This window comes from Tursiops truncatus, chromosome 3, assembly GCF_011762595.2.
Source record: "Tursiops truncatus isolate mTurTru1 chromosome 3, mTurTru1.mat.Y, whole genome shotgun sequence".
Lineage (NCBI taxonomy): Eukaryota > Metazoa > Chordata > Mammalia > Artiodactyla > Delphinidae > Tursiops > Tursiops truncatus.
The window spans coordinates 43,556,885-43,578,417 of record NC_047036.1 but is presented as its reverse complement, the minus strand read 5'-3'; the positions used below and the strand labels follow the sequence as shown (position 1 = coordinate 43,578,417).

The window sequence follows — 21,533 nt, the reverse complement described above, 5'->3', positions numbered from 1 at the left end:
ACAGGGGAAGCTTTTCTACACCAGCGTACACAGGCAGGCTAATGATAAAGGAACAAAAAAGGCCGAGAAAGGCACCTTTAGCCACATGGTCCTCCCATAGGAAGGGACATGGAGATGAAAATAAAACACCAAGGGAAGGAGGGAGGGATGCCATGTTACACACAGAGCCTTTGTCTCCAATTCAGCCCAGGATGACAATGACCTGGCGGTGCCTGCCTGCCAGCTGTTGGCTGGCCTTTGTGAAAGTCCCGGATCTCCAGGCCAATGCTTAGTGGGCAGGTATCCATATCATGAAGCCAACTGGCACTGCTGCCAACTTTGTTGGTGAAATGAGCCCAATGTCAGGGAACTAAGGCTGCTGGGCCACTCTTGCTACCAGCCAGCAGGTGCGAGCCCCCATGGGCAGGTGCCCTGGGGAGAGAGGGCTGGCGTTGCCATGGTAACGGATCGAAAAAGGACGTTTCTTCTTCAAGGTCGGTTTGATCTCTTTTCTGCCTGGGGAATGTTGTGAAGAAGAAGAGACTTTGTGGCGACTCTGACTTGTGTGTGAATGTGTGCCTCGTCTGTTTTGAATGCATCACTTCTCATTGGATCTTATTAGTGTCACCTGCTGGGCAAATCTGGGGGTTGGTGGATCTCTTGGGGGATGTTGTCATGGCCGAAGATCAGGTCACCAGAGAAGTCCCAGGAGAGACAATCCAGTGTAAACCAAGCAGGACTGAATAAAGAATTCCAAAGGCGTCTCTGAAGGGCAGCCAGTCAGGTTCGACGGGTTCTCTGGGCTATTCCGGGATAAGAGATTAGTGCTGACTGTTTGCGGCTTGTCACCCTAAATGTCCTTTGGCCAAACTGTCCTGGGCGCAGGGGTGAAGGAACCGTTGTCAGCTTGCTGGGTGCCTCATCAGTCTGACACAATGAGTTCATTGTAAAGAAGCAAGCTTTCCTTATCACCGTTGTCCTCTCTGTAACTCTTACACTCATGCCTTTACCTTGGGCAAATACATTTTCTGGCTTTGATATAAAAGTTTAGTTTCTCCTTGATGTTTGTATTTCTGCTTCTCTGATACAAGTGGCTCTGACTCAGGTCATTAGGTTGGGGAATGTTCCCACTTCCCATCTCTTGCGTGTGTGCACAGGATGAGCTCCACTTTCTTGCCCCGAGATTCGTCAGGAGAAATAATAGTGTTGTAAGAATGGGGGCAGGGGGCTTCCTGAACCCCCTGGAAAATTTTACTCCTTTCTTCCCACTGGGATGCTATCAAAATTATTCAGATGGGATGGCACCCTGACAGTAGGAAATATTAATGATTCTTGATAAACACTGAGCAAATTGCTTACAAATATAACCATGGAAATGTCTCAGTCTCCTGATGTATAAAATAAAAAGATTAGATTGAATGATCTCTTTAGGACTTTGCCTGCTAGTTTCCTAAGATTTTGCAATTCAACACAGAAAAGCTCTAAATAGATCGAACAATCAACTGACCTTACTTACACACAAACTTTTGCACTAGAGACTTACATTCAGTAAATATTTACAATTCATCTACTAAGTCTAGGCACCCAGGATATAGAAACAGGCAAAGCATCATTTTCTGTCTTGAAGGATCTCATGGTCTAATGGGGAGGGGTAGCAAGAAGAAATTATTCTCAAAATTGGCAGTAGTTTGAATGCAAAATTCTGCTTGGAAAAGAAGTTGCCTTTTGGTTTGGAAAAGCACTTTAATGGGCATATTTAATGTAGAAAGGTGAGCCCCTTCCACCCCCCAACCCCCAAGTGGCAGGGTCAGGACTATGTGATGTGAGATACTTGCCTTGGTCGAAGAAATAAGGGGATGCTAAAAAACACAGTGATCAACATAAATACTATTATAATGTAATACTTAAAAAATAAAAAAAATCCATGATGAACAAAGTATGCACATTTTAAATAAAGAGAGAATCTGATCCTACACATGTATAATCTTGCCTCACTTTCCTCACCCTAATTCTGGTCCTGGTTCCAATAAAACTTTATAAAATATTCCAATTTGATTTTTTAAAACCATTGGATTAAAATATCTAAAGATTTAGACAAGCGTGGTAACAGAGTTTAGGGTTTTAGAGGTTTGTCTTTAGAAGGAGAAGACCCTTGAGGGCACGGGGTCCCCCTGGGAGATGGCAGCGAGCACAACTGAGAAATTCTTCATGGTGGAGAATGGTTGATAAATATTTATGAAAGAGATGCCTTAAAAAGGGTTTGAAGTTGTTCCTTACACTGTGCTGCAGTTACCCCCTCTGCCCCCTCTCTTAGAAGTCTGATACATACAGTAACCGAAGGATTCATGCTGCTTTGAGAAAGAGGAAGGAAGGAGGGTGGTGTCTAGCATGGTAGGAAGTGGTCTAGTGAGAGGAGGGCAGATGGAGGAACAAGACAGGGTGAAGCAAGGCCCAGCTCAGGAGAAACCTCGCCCCCTGAAATCCTTTGAAGAGAAGATGGAAGGAGTCTGGACTTTGCAGTGCGTGGGATAAAGCTTTGAGTTCTACATGTTTTGCAATATTAAGGGAAAGAGGGCATCTCAGGTAACAGACACTGGGGCTGCGCCTGTAAATCAATAATTATGTGACTATACTGGATCTCTGGTTTACCCCTCCAGGTCCACTCACCCAGGTCCACTCACCATCCTTCTCTCTGCTTCATTCCTGGGAGGCTGCCCGCTATGGCCCACATCCTAGGGCTCTCTTGCCCCCTGGCTTCCAGCTGGATTTGGCCAATGATGAGCACTAGGTGATATTTGGAAGGAGGGAGGAGAGTGAATTGGCTCCTTCCCTGAGGGTTTGCTATAGGCTGGCTGCATCGATCTACTGATGGCTGCAGCTCCCGGCAAGCATCCCTCTAATTCCTTTTCCAGGCTCTGGGAACCACTCCCTCCTGTTACCTTTTCAGGCTAGCGGTAGTAACAGAGCCCCCTCTCCATTTCCCTGGGGATGCACTGTCTTTTGTGGTTTCCTTACACCCTGCTTCTTTGTAAAGAGTCTCTGTAATAAACTCTCTTCAGTATAGGGGCTCTAGTGGTCTCTTGCTGAGACCCTGACTAATACAGCTGTGAGAGGTATTTCAGAGGGTTGTACAGAGTGTTATAGGGAGGTGGAGGAAGCAACCAACTGCCCAGTGGAAAGGAAGATGGGTAGGCATAGAGGACTTCATGGGTGATGGGGTGATGTCTGAGCTGAATCTTGTGGAATAAGATATTTCCCTGGGATTAGGTTAAGCCCCAGCCTGAAAACAGTCTTGCACCCGCCAGGCAGGTGTTGGTGGTTTGCATGGTCTTGATGGTTTGCATGGTCTTAAAAGGCAGTGATTATCCAGTTGGCTTGAAAAGCACAGGAAAGCTTAAGCAATAAAATGGCAATCACCCATATTCCTGTAATCCCTGTTGATAATCTGGCATGCTTTCTTCCAGACTTTTTACAGCGTTGAAATCACACTCTATATACCATTTTGGATCCGGGTTTTTTTTGAAAATACATAATAAGCAATTTTCCCACAACTGAAAAAGCTGCAACTATCTGATCAGAGGCTGCTCCTTTTAGAGGTAGCAGAATAACCTTAAAGAACTGAATGCTATTACCTCATATAGACGTACTGTGATTTAAAAAAAAATAATGCTCCATTAATTTTGCATTTTTATATCATTAAAAAAATTGCTAAATTTAAAAAATTGCTCTAAAAAAACCTGACTACAGACATATCTGTACTTCAGGATGGCTGAATTATTGTAGAATTTTGGTTGGTTGTTTTCTTTTTTATAATATTAAGGAAGATTGAGTTTTCCCTTGGTGGGTAAGGAAGAGAGGGAGCGGTACCTGGGACTCCATTCTGAGGGCAGGCCCAGTAACTTGGCCAGGCAAGGACTATTTATGGATGGACATTAACAACAGTGATGCCTGAGTTAGATTTTATGTTGTGTTATATAATTCCTTTCCAGATTTTCTACACCTTCGGTGTTAGTCACACAACATGGACTTATGTTGACGGTGACTTGTAGAGAGAAGAGGCAAGAACAGAGACTATGCGAAGGACAAAAGGCTGTAAAGAGTGGACAAGCGGGGCAGAGCTGGTTAGGAGGAGCCTAGGCCAGGGATTTGGGGAGAGCGGAGACTGGCAGTTCCCCAGGGGAAGCAACCTGTGGCTGATCTTCTGAAATACTGGGTGGGCACTTCTGCAGTTCCAAGAATTATATCTGGATATCAAAAGGAAGGGCAACCCCAAAGTCTGAAGGACTCAAGTTATATGTCATTCCCATAGGAAGTAATAATGGAAACAAAGGAGGGGATGGATGAGGAGATATTATGAGGGATGGATTTGGTGACATTGTGTGGGAAGGTGCTGGGGGTTAGAACTGGATGAGGGAAGTAATATTTTATCAGAACAGTTGCTATAAAATGATTGAGAAGAGTACATGATAAATTGAACTGGGTTTGGCAAGGGAAAAAGGTAAACTCTGCCTAGAGAGAAGTAAGCTGCCCTTTATAAGGTTGAAATATGGCAAGGTAAGCTATGATCCACCTTATTATTTATAATAGGACCTTATAGGAAAGGGATTAATATTCCGATGGATTTGACCTCCAGAAATAACAGAATTACTTAGGTTTCCCTTTGGGTGTTCATCCCATGATTAGACTAGTTCAAAACCTGAACTTGGCTGTGCATTTCTTTTTCAGTGAATTTTTTTTTCCATTAGAAACCTGAAATAAGTGAATTATTTATTCTCATGTTATTATCCAATCCATTTTTCAGCTCACACTCAACCTCTGTTAGACATGAAGCTGGGGAATGGCTTAGAAAAAATATCTGGTTAAGACTTTTTTTCACATGACTTTGCCAGAAGGTTTTCTGCATTCAAACTAGGAGGCTTCCACCCTGAGAACTGCCTTAACTGAACATTCGAATCTGCTCTGCAAGAACTTGGATGTGGAATTCATGATAGTTTCTGAAAATAATTTATAGAGTGGTCTTCTTTTTCTCTGGGAAATGAGAACATAGTGCCTCTTTGGGAAGGGTTTGGAGAATTCCAGGAAAATACAGGAGTAAGGTTTCGATGTGGCTTTTATTGTCATATTGATTGGATAGGCTTTCGTTCAGGAGTCTGTTTTAGAAAGAAACATATAGGATTTTGGCAAGAAGGCTGTTTTAATAAAAAGTAATCTTTAAAGATCAGAGACCCATTACTTAACGCATAAGGTAGGTTAAAGGGCCGTTGCTTCTGCTGCATCCGTAGAATCTTATGTTTGCATAGTCTGAAAAACAGTACTGACCACCCCTATCCAAAATCACCTAAAGAAAAACATAAAAATACTTCCTTCTGTCCAACAATACGGTATTCTTTTCTCTGAGGTGTCCCCGGGCTGACAAGCAGGAGTGAGCTTGCAGCATTCTAGAATCTATTTTTCTTATATTGACATGGTTTTGAATATGGCGTTGTTAGGTCTCTAACAATGGGTTCAGGACTCTTCATCTGAGCCTGTCAGTGTTGCCTTCTCTTTTCTTAATATTTTGAATGCAAATGTAGAACACACATTTGGATGTTTGTAGATGACATAAATTTGGGAATAAATTCTACTACTATTACATAAATTCTACTAATTGAATCAATACTCCTAAAAGACCTCCACATGTTAGATTGATGGACTGACACAAAGGGGATGAAGTTTAATAAGAAATGAATATTAGATCTTAGGTTAAAAAAGATCAGTTGACTGGAGATGACTGACTTAACAGAAGTTCATGGGAAAGGGCTCATGAGTTTTATCACTAGAAAGTTCAGTGGGAGTCCAGTGTCACGTGATGAGCACCAGCTCTCAGAGTGCATTCATGGAGGTAGAATTCTTCTATCAAGGATGATCCTATATTTTAACCCTGGTCAAACCTCAGCTGAATTCCGTATCTTTAAAAGTGTCCAAGACAAAAATCGTGCAACTGTATCATATAGGAAACTGTTGTAGGAATTGCAGAAGCCACAGTTTAGCCCAAAGGGGGAAAGCTCAGGAGGAGGCCTGGATGATTGCTGTGTGGAATTACTTATCTGAAGGGTTTAGGGTTTCCTGGAATTTGAGCGTCTAGCACTGGGACAAGACTGGGATCAACCTCTGGAGAGTGCAGGGAAATCCTTTGGGGATTGATATAAAGAAAAGTTCCCTGATGAACAGATTTGTTCAAAAGTGAAATGCACTGGCATGGGAGGAGGGGAGTCCCCTGGTCCTGCAGAATGAGGCCAGATATCAACCACCTGGCAAGGAGGTTGTGGGGAGATTGAAGTGTGAAGCTATACTAGATCCGCCTTCAGATTCCATCCATTGCCAAGAAGGCAGTTTGTCTCTGGAGCTGTCCCGTGTCCCCTTTATCCCAGCTGTTATTCTGGGAACGACAGGATCACCTGCATCCCACCACAATATTAATGACTTATAAGGCTTGAGGTCTTGAGAAATTTATACTTCAGTAAATTTCCACCAAAGAGGCACGCTTCCATTCAAGCCGACTACACTTGCTTTAGGCTAAAAACAAAGGAAATGTCACAAGAATGGGAGATTTTCATGTGCAAGAATAAGCTCCTGGAGGGAGACATTTGGCAGGGGTCAACTTGCACCTCTTAAATGAGAATATATAATCACATCTCCATATCCTATGAAAGCAGGAAGTCAGGGACGATGCATCCTCACCCGCCTATTCTGGACAGTATGCTGGTCTGTTTTCCCAGGGCAACAGCAATCATTACGTAATGGGTACTGCAGAAATAGAGTATTACTGTCTACCATTCCTTTGCATTGCTGTGGATTAAAAGACCAATAAGAACAGTAGCTGTGATCTTGGTGTCTGATGGGAATTTTTTAGCCACCTTCTTACTCTAGGTCACTTTATCTCAGTCTTGGAAGTGGGCGATAAGGATGGAGTATTTGAATATGGCTTCAATCATAAATTCTCAGCTCATTCCTCCTCTCTCTTCTCTCTCCCAGCCAGCCAGAAGGGTGGAATAGGGAGGGTGTCTGCGCTGAAAGAAGGCAGGATACCAAATATCTAGGGGGTGAAGAGCTACCATCCCAGGATATGGGAGAAAGGCCTGGAAAGGAGAGGAGAACTGAGGAGTATTCTTCTTTCCCATCCAGGAGGCTCCTAGGGACCTCTTTCTGAACCCAGCAATCTTCCTGCTAGTCTCTTAGCAGAGATGTGCAGGGGCCCTGTGGAGTTCCTGAGGAATCCTGCAGCTGCTGGGGGCTCGTAGAAGATGGGCAGTGTGTCTCCCGGGCCTTGTTAGCCCCACAAATGGCCCATTGAGGGGAGCAGGAGAAGGGAGAGGCATCCAGGGCTGGCCCCGGGGTCCCTCAATGGGGGCACTGTTCAGGCTTGGGTGGAAGCCAGCCCTGACACCATGCTAGCTGTTAAAGCCTCATTCTTCTGAAGGAGGCGGCTGGAAAGGCAGCAGAGCAGCTGAGGCTCCAGAAAAGGTACTTCTCTTGTTCTCCTCAAGGCCGGACTGAAACACGAGAGGAAGCCACTTCCTTTTCAATTATTTTCTGTTGCTCATTACATTTACATCTCAAGCATTTTTCCTCTTCCTTCTTACTCCTGTTTTACTATTCAAGACCCCACACTGATGGGTTTTTTCCTTCTCCCCCCAGTCTCAACTGACACTTAGAAATGATGTCAAATTTCTCTGTTTTGTACCCGTCCCTTTGGGCAGCCCATCAGAGAAGCACCTTGAGAATGGTACCAGTATGGTTGTTGCTCCTGAGCCCCAGAATAGTTCAAAGTCTCTTTCAAAATGAAGACTGCGCCTTTGGAGATAGCAAAGTACTGAAGGAAACCTGTTGTTTATCCTACTCACCATCCACACTCATCTTTTTCATAACACTACCTCGATTTTCCTTTAAGGGCCACGCCTTGCCACTCTCAGCCCATGGGTGTTGATGGGATTGACATGACCACGAGGCCCCCTGGTTTCAGGGTGGGCACAGCACCCTGACCTGCATCTTCTATCCTCCTGGCTTTGGGTGGGGGTAGTTGGGACCTAGACTGGGCCACTTTAGAGCCAATCCTGAGCAGAAAGATTTGGGGGAAGTATTGGGAAAGAGACTCCCCATTTCCACTGAGGTGTTGACTATGTAGACTCTAAGCTGGAAGCTGTGGTGATCACCTTTGCTACCACGTGGAAGGGTCACTCTGAGAATATAGGCCACAGAGGAAAACTGGGCCAGAGTGACAGACCCTAGATAACATAGGATGTAGACTGGATCGAGCTATGCCTGAAACCCACACCCTGAACTTTCAGTTATGCTGGTCAGAACATTCACTTTTATTCCTTTATCTCACTTGAGTTGAGTTTCTGTTAACTAGTTTCTGTTAGTTCAATTCATTTAGTTGAGACTAAAAGAGTCCTAACAGATGCTAACTCTTTCTGCTTCCTATTACCTGCTCAGGCTACCCTTATTCAGTTATTTGCTACAGTATCTTGCAATTGCCCCAAACTGTACCAGTGCTAAGATGTACTAACATTGTCCAAAATTTCAGCCTAGATTAAAACAGGAAGACTCATTTACTTACGTCTTCTCTGATTAGATGGGATAATAGGTACCACTGGAATCCCCACTTGGGTCTTGGGTCTATGGTAAGAACCCCAGCTTTGTTCGTTCATTCAGCAATCATTAATTCTGTCACTGCCACATGCCAAAGAATTGCCTTCAACAGCTCACAGTCAAGTAGAGAGACTGGTGGTATGAGTGCAAAGAAGTAGAGCAGGGTTCTTGATGAGAATCTACATCCGCTTCCATGGGGGACCTAAGGAGGGAGTGGCCAGTTCTTATCTTAGTAAGACAAAGAAAGACTTCAAGGAAGAGGCAGTGCTTGAGGTGTATCTTCAAAGATGAATAGAGATATTTTTTTAGCTTAAAATAAAAAAGTATGGGGGGGGGCTTCCCTGGTGGCGCAGTGGTTGAGAGTCCGCCTGCCGATACAGGGGACACGGGTTCGTGCCCTGGTCTGGGAAGATCCCACATGCCGCGGAGAGGCTGGGCCCGTGAGCCATGGCCGCTGAGCCTGCGTGTCCGGAGCCTGTGCTCCGCAGCAGGAGAGGCCACAACAGTGAGAGGCCCACATACCGCGCAAAAAAAAAGTATGGGGGAGGAAGACCAATCCGGTCCAAAAGAGAAATGTCAACTGTAAACTGTTGTTTGACTTAAAAATCTACCACCTGCAGGCTAGAGAAGGCAGTTCAGTCTTCCTTGTTCAGCACATGTCTGACTGCTCTATTATGCTGTGTAGAACACAGAAATCTATGGCCACACTCATCCCCTCCTTCCTCCCTTTCCAAAATTCAGAAAATGCGTGTAAAGTTCTCTTGCTGGTGAGCAAGGCCATCGAGATGTTAGAGTCAGCTGTGGTGGGTAAATCCAGCATCCCACGTCTAGTCTCCAGCTTTGTGGGTGTGAGTCAGTTGTGAGCAGATAGCAGTGTCAGTAGCAGCAGCATCTGCCCTACTTCCAGATAAGAGTTATAACTGTATAACCTTGAAATAAATGGTCCAGTGGTGGTCCCTTGACTTTCTCGTCAGCCCTTCCAATAGTTTTGTAAGCACTCCATTCCCTACACTAAATCCCTTTCAGTTGGAAATACCTTGAGTGGGTTCTGTTGTCTGCACTGAACTCTGACTTAATACGAATTCCCACTGTAAGGTCTGGAAGGGCCAAGACCTGCTCTTCCTGTTCTCCAATGCTTCCCTAGTACCAAGCACAAGGGTTGGCAGTAGCAGGTTCTCAGTAAACAGTTTTTGAGTAAGTGCCTTAAAAGTTGTAATATGAATATGGATGCACAAATGTATATACAAATAGTTAAACAATTCAAAAGATGCCATAAGGCTGCACATGGTCAAGAGACACCTTTCTAGTAATGAGTGTTATCTTGTCATAGGCTAGTGGTTACTCTGGGCTACAGTGTTCATGGGTGATTTGATGGAGAAGTCTTGATGGAAAGGGACTGGATTCTGAGGGATAAATAGAGATTGGATAGGAAAGAAAAAGAGTGGGACATTTTAGAACCAGCCCTTAGTGCTAATATGACTGTACACCGATGACTATTGTGTACTAGCTACTGAAATGAGGACTAAGTTCCCTTTGAAATGCATATGGACTTAAAAGTGAAGGGAAAAGGTCTTGGCATGATGTTCTTGGGTTTTGCCAAACCCTAATGTTGTGTTTGGAGCCCTTCGCTGTCCCATAGGCCGCAAGAATTCCCCTGTCCCCATCCCATACCCACATCAAGCGTGTTTCCGAATCTTCTGGGAAGCCACACATTGAGCAGTCAGATGTCTGATCCTGCTTCAGAACAAGCAAGGCGAGATCTGAGTTCAACCAGCAGAAATTTCCGTTGGGAGCCTTTACCCAGGATGTTGGCTGACAGCCTCTGGTCCCCCTGAGTTCCAGAAGGGGGTGAAAGGTTTGGTGGACAAATATCTCTTCATTATACAGTGATTACAAGGGAAGTGATATGACTGAGGACTTCTCTACTTGCCAGTCAAGCTAGTCGGCTGTCACCAGAAGGTCACAAAACGTATGAGCTCTTCTTTACATGGGAGCCAACACAACCAATGCAAGTTTCTCATTCCATGGTTTAGCTATAACAATAAATCATTATTGCCTTTTAAAAATTGAATATAAGGAAATTCTGGAATTGTGTTAAATAAACAAACAAGGGTTTACTATAATTTGTAGCCCTGACATCAGATCGACTGGGGATAATCAAATTAATCAGAGATGCAGCCTTGTTATAAAAGTGTAAGAGAGATAGCAAATGTCTACAGAAGCTTTGCAAGGCTGCAACATCGTTTCTTACACCACATTCAGGTTAATAAAAGGGGTGGATGAGTGAGGCAAAAGCTGTATGGCTTCTACACATCTTGTAAGAAGGCACCTGAACTCCCGAGGAGTTGAATAGCTGAGGGCCGGGCTGTTCCTCTGGACCCTCAGGCTTCATTTGATTGATGTGAGTCCTTTCTCTCCTGTGTTTAAATGAAGTCAAGTTTGGTACTAAGAGTTTCAAATTAGGAAACTCCTAATTATAGGGGAGAAATGTGGGAATCTATAGCTGCCATATTTGGTATGCTCTAAGACTTTATTCCTTTGTTGTTTAACCTAACCCTCCATTCTATTGATTACATTTCTTAATCTCTCTAAACTTCGGTTTCCTCATCTGTACAGTCCTTGTTGTGAGGGTTAAATGAGAAAAGTGCATGTATATTTCTTAGCCCAGAGCCTGACATGAAGTAGACCCTCAGTAAGCATCAGCCACATTCACTGTTATCACACTATACAAGGCCATTAGTTCAGAGAATTGTGGACAAGTGAATTGCTGAACCTTGATAGATTAGAGGTGTCATAAATCTTGACGTGGTTCCTGGTCTCTGTCCTTGGCTTGTTGTGTAACTTCAGTCACTTGCTAAGTCCAGGGGTAAGGAGAGACGGGACTGGGCATGATAAGGACTTGGAGGGGGTGTGGTTGACCAGAAGCTCCACAGGATGTAGGTAGGTTGATCACCTGATTGACTCAGTCTGAGGCTGTGTAGGGTTTGTAGGATGCCTAATAGGGAGGTGGTGGCTGGACTCACACTTGAGCAACAGGCTTTGAGAAGAATAGGGACAAATTAGAGGATGTTTGGGATGATGATTGTTCTCTGAACCACATCTCCTAAGGTCCAGTGAAGGGAATGGAGAGAGAGATTTAGGGAAGTGCAGGAGAGGGTAACTGACTCAAGCTTCCAGTAATTTGAAGGTTGTTCCAGGGTAAAAGCTAAGACTGCTGGGTGGAAGTTCTGGGGAGACATTTTCAGCTTTATTGTTGGTTAGGATGAGAGTGGTAGAACCTTCTAGAAATTAGTAGTGGAATGCTCTACCTTCCAATGCAAAGTCCCTAAAACCATTAAAGCTGGGCAGGCTGGTTACCAGGGAAGCTGAGGAAAGTTCCTGTTTAGGAGCATATGAGAGGGACTCTTAGTATAGTCTTGTGGGTAGAAGTGATGGCCAAGGAAGATTTTCCCCAGGAAAAAGTCCCCAAGAAGGAATAGACATTAGGCAGACAAGGTTGGGGGTATGGATGTGAAGAGGAACAGGGAAGGAGGGAGCATGATGGGTGCTGGGAACTGCAAGTATGGCTGGGCATAGGTGTGATGGGGAGTGATTAGTGTGGAGAACAGATCTTTAAGGGCTTTTTATATTATCTTGAGGAGACAGGACTTTATTGAGGGTATGTGGAGCCACAGAAAGGCTTTAAGCAAGGGAGTGACATGGCCAGATGATGCTGTAGAAAGATTACTCTCACTCCATCAAGAGCCTAAATAAAGGAAGAAGAGAATCAACATTCACTGAGAACCTGCTGTGAAGTGGGTGCTTCAGATAAATGATATCATCTTCCACTCACAACCACCCTCTGAATGGGTATCATTTTCATTTCATAGTCAAGGACATTAAGGACCAGAGAAGTTAAGTGACTTTCTCAACATTGTCCAGTTATTAAGTGACTAAGCAAAGACTCAAAAACAATTGGGTCTGATCTTAAAGTCTGTGCTTTGTTTCACTTCAGTAAAAATAAAACAAAACAGAACAAATGCCCTTTTTGAAAATATGACCAAATCTCAAATCCTAGGAGGAATATTACTTGTCTGTTCTATAAGACTGCAATACACCCAAGGGTGCCTAGCCATGAACGATTCTCCTTTCATGTGACCTGCTGCTATAAGACCCTCTTTCTTCTGGCTGGAGATAATTAGACAAGGGCCAAACTGACACTCCTTCCCAGGAATGTGGGATTGGGGTTCTGAGACAGCCAGTTTGTCTTTCTATGTAACTAGACACTTGGTTACTAAGGTGCAGCCACATCCCCCCATGCAGATGGAGAAGCAGAGAAAACGGACTGCAGAGAGAGAGGAATGCAGATATATAAGCAAAGAGGAGATACAGAGACAGTCCTGCCCAGACTTTCCAGTTCGTTCTTTATTTAGTTAGTTAGTTGCGCTGGGTCTTTAGTTGTGGCAGGTGGGCTCCTTAGTTGCGGCTCGCGGGCTCCTTAGTTGTGGCATGTGAACTCTTAGTTGCAGCATGCATGTGGGATCTAGTTCCCTGACCAGGGATTGAACCCGGGCCCCCTGCACTGGGATTGGGGAGTCTTAACCACTGCATCACCAGCAAAGTCCCTCCAGTTCTTCTTATAGTCCATCTGAATTTCCTGAGACCCCCTGTACCCTCATGACAGACTTCTACTTTTGGTTTAAGCTAGCTGGAGTTAGTTTCTGTTCAGTTGGAAAGAAATGGATTCATCAGAGATCCTAAGAGGGGCTGAGAAAGGCAGGCAGTAAGAGAATGTGGACTCCACTCCCACAGGGGCTGAAAATGGTGGAGAGCCATTTTCATGAGCTATGCCTTCTCATCACACCCCAGAGAATTACTAACCTCGTGAAATGCCTGGGTTTCAAAGATGGGGGTGGGGTCTGAGAACATCCTGGTGTGGAGCTCCATTGAGACATTGCACGGGGAGGCGGTGGGGCACAGGCAAAGAGGAGAATGAGGCACGAAGTCAGGACACTTGTGGGGAGGGGATGCACATATCTCAAGTCTCGGGAGGAAGACTTAGGCCAAGGTTAACAAATTCAAGAGAGTAGAAAGGCTTGAGCAGACATCTGGTTTATAATTGAAGTCAGAGGCTTAACTAATATGATATTGCAAAATTCTATTTATTTTATTTTATTTTTAAAGAAGCAGTGCATGAAGGTATTCTTGTAGAATTCCAAGTTATAAATATATGTGGAGTAGAAAATGAAAGCCCCTACCCCATCTCCAGATATTTAAGAGTGAAATTCCAGGTGGAACCTGGCCAAGCCCTGAGGAGTCCAGTTGAGGGTGAAAAGTGTCCCAGGTGAGAGATGCGTGCACAGCACTCTCCTTCCTCCCGGTGGTTGCAGGAGCAAAGCCTAGGGCAGGATTTGCTTTTACTTAGCATCTAACAAGCATACATTTAGCATTATCTGTTATCTCATCAAACATTTTTGTTTGTTTTTTGAGAGGAAGGTACAGAGATTTCTTATATATCCTCTGCCCCCCCATATCTGCATAGCCCCCCCCATTATCAACATCCCTCACCAGAGTGGTATATTTGTTACAGCAGATGAACCTCCATTGATACATCATAGTCACCCAGAGTCCATAGTTTACATTAAGTTCACTCCTGGTGTTGTAGACTCTGTGGGTTTGTACAAATATATAAGGACATGTATCTACCATGACAGTATCATACAGAGTAGTTTCACCGCCCTAAAAATCCTCTGTGCTCCAACTATGCATCCCTACCCCCACTTCCAACCCCTAGCACCCACTTATCTTTTTACTGTCTCCATAGTTTTGCCTTTGCCAGAATATCATATAGTTGGAATCATACCTTGGAGCAGGATTCTAAGCCTCCTCGTCTCTTTCCCACAGTGGGTACGGCCCAGAGAGAGAGGCCCGTTGGTGTCAGATCGGTGGGTGCCTGTGCCCACCAACCTCCCTGCTGCCCTGCTCCCAGCCCCACCCAGACCAGCCTCCACCTCAAGAAAGCAGGGTGGAGCTAGTGGCTGCTTATTCCAAAATCCCACTTTATTGCCCTGCAACCCAGCCTTTCTCAACTCTTTTTGAATGAGTCACTGGGAAAGGGACTCTCGAAAGACTGAATTTTTGTCTTTTGTCAACTATTCTGTTATGGAGCTTTCTCTATATTGCTATATCTCTATATCGAAGGTTTTACTCAGTTTGAAGGATTGGCCAATTGGGACTGGTTAGGTGAACCTTGTGTTTGTCTTGGGGAATTTTTGGGCACCAGCCAACTGTTAGCAACCAGCATAGGAGGTATAGCCAGAGTTTAGTTTGTTTATTTATTGATTTTAAAATGAATGTTTTTTAAAAATACACTTGGTGAAAAATTAAGACAGAAAATTTTAGACAAAAAATAAAAGCCTCTCTCTTTCCTCACCCCCAATCCTACCGAATATCTGTGTCCCCTCCAAATTCACATGTTGAAATCTTAATGCCCAAAGGTGATGGTATTAGGAGGTAGGCTTTGAAAGTTGCTTAGGTCATGAGGGCAGAGCCCTTATAAAAGAGAGACCTCTACCCCTTCCCCTTGCTGTGAGGACACAGAAAGAAGGTACCAGCTATGAAGCAGGAAGGGGGCTCTCACCAGAAAGGGTCCATGCTGGTGCCTTGGTCTTAGACTTCCAGCCTCTAGAACTGTGAGCTATAAATTTCTGTTGTCTATAAGCCACCCAGTCTGTAGTATTTGGTTATAGCAGCCCAAGCAAACTAAGACATCTACACTTACCAGTGTCTTTAATGTCCCCTCAGAATTTAAAAAATCAATGTAATAGCCTATATATGCACATTCTTTTTTGTTTTTCATTGCAAATAAAGTTTCACTGACAAAGTTTCCATCTTTGTACATGTATCTTTGTGTACTTTATAGAATACATCTTTCACAGTACAATTTCTGGGTCAAAGTATATGCACATTTAAAACATTTTGCTAGATGCAGCCAAATTTACATATATAAAGCTATTTTTACTGAATAGTGCTACACCAACAGTATGGGACTGCCTGTTTCACCCATCCTTACCAACACTGGGGACGACTAAACCTTTAGTATTTTCCAATCTGATAGGAAAAAGCAGTGACTTGTTTTGATTTTTATCTTTTAAATGTTGAGTGATCTTGTCCACTTATTTTATCTCTATTTATTTTTTATGAGCAGATAGTTAATTTTCTTTGCCCTTTTGTCTTACTGACTTATAAAGACTCTTTGTTTATTAAGAAGCCAGACTTTTGTCAGTCAGATATGTGCGAGGACTTTTCTCCAGTTTTTAATCTGTCTTTTGACTTTGTTTATGATGCACACCATATTTGCCATATGAAAGTGCATTGTTTTATTTAATTTATTTTATGGGCACATTCATCAGCCTTTTCTGTTATGATGGCCTGAGTATAACACCCCACGATGGGAGGAAGAACACCAAGGAGGCCTTCAAGGAGAGGGAGAGCTACAGCTCAGCTATCACTTCACTATGATGGCAACATTGTGTCACCTGAGACTTCTCTAAAATCATAAAAAAGAGCAGTGCAAAACACTTTTCTTGTCCTGCATTGGGGTGGGGGTGAGGAGATGTTATAGGAAGGGATGGTGAAAAGTTGAGAGGAAGGAACATGCCCAGATGCAGCCTGGCAAGGGAATAGGTGAATAGAAGCTAAGTCGGAAGTCAAGGAGACAGCCTGCTCTCATGCTTCCAAGTTTGAATTTGGGGTGTGAGTGGGTAGGGTGCAGTAAGGAGGTTAATTGCAGGAGTGGGCTGACCGCCTCCTTGGGTTCCACTGCCTCTGATAAGTTGACCCTTCCTCTCTGCTCCCTCTATCTCTAGCCCCTTTTCTCTGCAGCTCAAGCACAGCCTGGAGACATACAGAGTATCACACAGGGGTCCTTGGGGATGGAAGCTGATGATCCTTGGGAATGGAGGTTGATATTTCTATGCCTCTTCCATGCTGGTTTTACTGCATGACACTTCTCACTGAAATGCCCAGAAAAGGAAGGAAAATTTACAAGATAAGATGCTATGAGAATGAACTATTTGGAGCCCTGGCAAAATCCTGCATTTGACCTTTGTCCTTTCCTATTCAGAAGTTGATTTCCCAGCTTGGGCATCACCCTTTGCTTCTGTTTTGTTCCCCAGGTATCTGACGCTTGAACATGTTGCATCTCAGGCTCACTTCTACCAGAGGAAAAAGAGAAGGTACATTACAAACCAAGCAGGTTTGCCGCTTACTAAGCACGCAGGATTTGGTGTGGCAACAAGCAAATGCTAATATCTCAATTCAAGGTTTGGGATTGTGTGAATTTGGGGTCAAGCTAACAACTGAGGATGGAGGTGGGAATAGATGTGGGAGGGGAGGAGAAGGGTGGGGCAGGGCAGGGTGGTGGTGGGCAGGGGTGGGTGGAAAATAAACAGAGGAGGCTGGGAGGTGGCAGCCTTCCTAGCTCTGATGCTGAAATCGCACCTGCAAAAGAAACAGCGAGGGTCCTAAAGAGAAGAGAGGCATTACTTCCTAACAGTTGGCTTGCAGAACGTATGGGGCAGCTAGTTACCCAGATTGGAAATAGGGGCGTTAAAAAGAAGGGAGAAGCAAATGAGAGAAAATCTTGCCCTGCTGAAGAGGGTGGGAGGCCTCCGTGCGTCCTGGGGGTTGTAAATGAGGACTTTCTCCAAGCTGATTAAATGGAATTAACTCCACAGCCTGGGATCTTACAACCTCCTGTTGCTCTCTTCTCTCCAGACCCTTGTTCTACCTCTTCAGAGCCTACTGGAACCCTGAGGAATTTATTAATGAGGTCCAATTACAGAAAATTTCAGGTTTTTAATCAACTTCAGATGCACAGTTGAAGGGTTCAGCTCAACCCCCCTGAGAAAATGTACATTAAACAAGATTTCAGATGAACTGCACACTTGATTTTCCTACTTCTTCCCCACATCCAGCCCTCTCCCCACTTCCAATCATCTATAGCATCTCCACCCTTGCTCCCCTCATTTCCCCTCTGCCCTCATCTTCCCTCCCCCAGATTTCACAAAGAGCTGTGGACTTCAGCTGCCCCTTTTGAAAAAAAAACTGCAGGACACACAGAGCTCTGCAAACTGATCCACCAGGCTGGTTTCTGCCCAAGCCCTCCCCAGCCCTAATTTGTGGCTTTCACCTAGGTGTGCTGGGAAGACTTTTCCTGGCTGTTTCCACCCTCGTTGACTGCTAGCAAACAATCTTTGTTTCCTCTTCGAGGATATTTTTGAAGGCAGATTAGAGGCTTGAAAAAACACTTGGAATAACTCTTTAAACAGGTTTTCCAAACACTGGTGGAAGGAAACAAGCGAGGTGCGTGGGAGCATTCAGCCTTGAATAACGTTCTATTTCTCATCCTGTGTTGCCTGGGGCCCTGCGCAGCTTGGGTTCTCCCTACCCTGTGGAAACTTTGCAAACTTCCAGGGCTTGGTCGCTGCGGAGGCTGCTACTCACCCTGGGAGAGCCGGGCCCTCCACCAGCTGCTGTGGGAATGGCACATCTGGCATTCCGGCAGCCACTTCCTCTCCAGGGAAAAGCCTGGGCTCCACCCTCTGTGGTTTCACATAGTGACGCTGGGGCTCCTGGGAAGGGGCAGGAGCGGCTGTGAGCTGTGAACATCCTCCAGAGCTCCTGTGGGGAGGGGCAGGCTCCGCTCAGCTGATTAAACATTCTTCATCTGGGGCGGACATTTAAAGGGACCATTGCATGGCATGGCCAGATTTTCCATAGCGGAAAATTCTATTTAACGAGGTGGGAAGCCCAGTTTAAAAAAAAAAAAAAAAAAGCAGCAGCATCTAGGTAGGCTGGAATATTAGTCCTCAGAGGTAGTAGCTTGAACCTTGACGAAGCAGTCCACTCTAGCTGGCAGGGATCTCTTTAATAAGCCAAGATTCTTTGGGTTGCCGGTGACCGGAAAGCAACTTGATCTATACGGACAGACAAGGGCATTTGTCAGCTCCTGAAATCAGGACGGAAATATAGCTAGGTCTCAGGAATGAATGGAACCTGGGGTGTGCTGGATCTGGCCCCTACTGGTTCTTGAGAGCTGATTGTTCGATTTTCAGGAATTTTGTGAGCCAGTTGTTAAGCACATCCACTGTTAAAAATTAAACTATATAAACTCAGGCTTAACAATTATATTAAACACAAAGTTAGTAAATTCTTAAAATTCATCACTTCCTAATTATTTTGCTGCACTTTGCTATTATCTTTGCTCTTGAAAGTCTTTACATGTATTGTAACCGTATGGTGGAAACACTCTAGAATGGTGTGCTGTTGCCCATCACTTTGCGACTCTATTTTTCAGTGGTATTATGTTGGAAGCTTGAAATTGGCCATGGTAGATGCATTTATACCACAGAAATTTGCAAATGCTGCAAATCAGGGCTTGATCTACTGCTTTGTTGGTTGTCTAGAGTCTAGACTTAAGAATGTGATGGACAGCTTCCCTGGTGGCACAGTGGTTGAGAGTCCGCCTGCCGATGCAGGGGACACAGGTTCATGCCCCAGTCCGGGAGGATCCCGCATGCCACGGAGCGGCTGGGCCCGTGAGCCATGGCCGCGGAGCCTGCGCGTCCGGAGCCTGTGCTCCGCAACGGGAGAGGCCACAACAGTGAGAGACCCGCGTACTGCAAAAAGAAAATAAGAATGTGATGGAAAAAAATGTTGATAATGCAAATTAAACTTAAAAGTATGTCACATCTATAGTTTTTACATTGTGAATGGCATCCAAAAAAATGAGAAAATATTCTTTCCATTTTTGAAAACTGTTCTCTACAATCTTTGATCTAGGACAGATTTACAAATGGCCACTTACCTGGAATATATATTATTAGTTGTGTCTGGCTGGTAGGAACTTTACTGTTTTTATTGCCTGTGTTTTACCTGGGGGAGAGACAACCACTATCCTCTCTTCATACTACATTGCTTTTCTTGTTGGTAAAAAAGTGATTTGGGGGGTTTTTCTTGTTGGTAAAAAAGTGATTTGGGGGTTATCTTGGTGGCCCTCAAATTCCAAGCCAGTGTCTATCTCCAAAGAGTCAGCCAGCGAGTTTGAAGTGTACATGTTTGCTCTCCTTTAGAACCTTCAGTCCACAGCCTTTATCATCACCATTTTCCACTGATACTAGCAGACAAACTTGGCCCTCTTTCCCAACCTAGGTCATGAGCAGAGCAGCTCATGAAGTTCTTGTTCAGAATCCTGATTACAGATGATAATCTCTGTGAACCTCCTTGAAGGAGAGCACTTCTGCTGGGAAAGTGTGAGTGCTCCTGTGGATTGGCACAGCTGGTGCGGCAGAGCGGGGTGGGGCAGGACAGAGCAGGAGAGGTGATCCTACACAGGTCATGCAACCCAGGACTACGGAAGGGGAAGGGATCATTGAACCCATTACTGTGCCTCCTCACTGTTTTACCGAAACCATTTAAAGAGCAGCATATAAAAGGAAGACTTTTAAAAATCGTAATTGTATTCAAGGATACATTCCAATGCCTTATCTAAATCTTTCCTTCTATACTGTAAGTTGATTTCTTCTTATTCAATTTTCCAGGCATCTACAAAAAAAAATTGTGTTTTAGATATTGAAGCTTCCTAAAACTCCCCGTTCATCTTCTCTTCTGAACAAAACTTTTTTTAAAAGAGCCTTTTAAATTTCTCCCACTGTGGTTTCACGGCATCACTTTTCGGACATTTGGTTTTTGTCTTTAAGACAAAGGGCTGCTCTAATTTTTCTAATATTTTTTAAAAGATTTGGCCTCGTGAAAACTTTTATACTTTCTTCCTTGCTGATTTCTCCCTTCTTTGAATTTTTAAAAAGATCATGGTCAGTGCTACATAATTTATTTCTTTCTATTTGTTTCTTGTGTGGAGCTCTTTTCTACACCCAAGAAAAATATTGGGTTGGCCCAAAAGTTCCTTCGGTTTTAAAGTAACAATAAAAGACACATTTTCATTTTCACCAAGAACTTTATTGAACAACGTAGTCACCATTTATTCCACTACCTTCTGCCATTTTTTCAGGCAACTTCATAATTCCATCTTCCCAAAACTTTTTATCTGTTTGAGCAAAGAACTGTTCCAGGTGCCTTTTACAGTCTTCCAGGGAATTGAAATTTTTTCCATTAAGAGAATTTTGTAAAGACCAAAATAAATGGAAATCTGAAGGTGCAATGTCTGGTGAATATGGTCAATGAATCGAAACTTCCCAGCCAAGCTGTAGCAGTTTTTGCCTGGTCAGCAAAGAAACATGCGGTCTTGCGTGATCCTGATGGAAGATTATGTGTTTTTTTTGTTTTGTTTTGTTTTGTTTGCGGTACCCGGGCCTCTCACTGTTGTGGCCTCTCCCGTTGTGGAGCACAGGCTCTGGTCGCGCAGGCCCAGCGGCCATGGCCCATGGGCCCAGCTGCTCCGTGGCATGTGGGATCCTCCCGGACCGGGGCACGAACCCGTGCCCCCCACATCGGCAGGCGGACCCCCAACCACTGCGCCACCAGGAAAGCCCAGATTATGTGTTTTTTGTTGAATAATTCCGGACACTTTTCATCAAGTGCTGCTTTCATTTGGTCTAATTGGGAGCAGTACTTGTTGGAATTAATCGTTTGGTTTTCTGGAAGGAGCTCATAATAGAGGACGTCCTTCCAATCCCACCATATACACAACATCACCTTCTTTGGATGAAGACTGGCCTTTGGTGTAGTTGGTGGTGGCTCATTTCCCTTGCCCCACGATCTCTTCTGCTCCACATTATTGTACAGTATCCACTTTTCATTGCCCGTCACAATTTGCTTTAAAAACAGAACGTTCTCGGGGACTTCCCTGGTGGTCCAGTGGTTAAGCATATGCCTTCCAGTGCAGGGCGAGCGGGTTTGATCCCTGGTCGGGGAGCTAAGAT

The 21,533-nt window shown here is 44.4% G+C and overlaps 1 long non-coding RNA gene across 2 annotated transcripts in view; it reads left to right on the top strand.

Moving 5' to 3' along the window:
• LOC109549122 (uncharacterized) overlaps positions 1-20,963 on the top strand; it is a 62,904-nt gene extending 41,941 nt beyond the window's left edge. The window contains exons 6-7 of one of the 2 annotated variants that reach the window (XR_012330690.1): positions 16,767-16,826; positions 19,059-20,963. This is a non-coding gene — a long non-coding RNA (uncharacterized lncRNA). Of the gene's footprint in view, positions 1-16,766; positions 16,827-17,367; positions 19,037-19,058 lie in introns of those variants that run through there. The other variant, XR_012330692.1, reaches the window with a different exon arrangement.
• Positions 20,964-21,533: the final 570 nt, after the last annotated feature.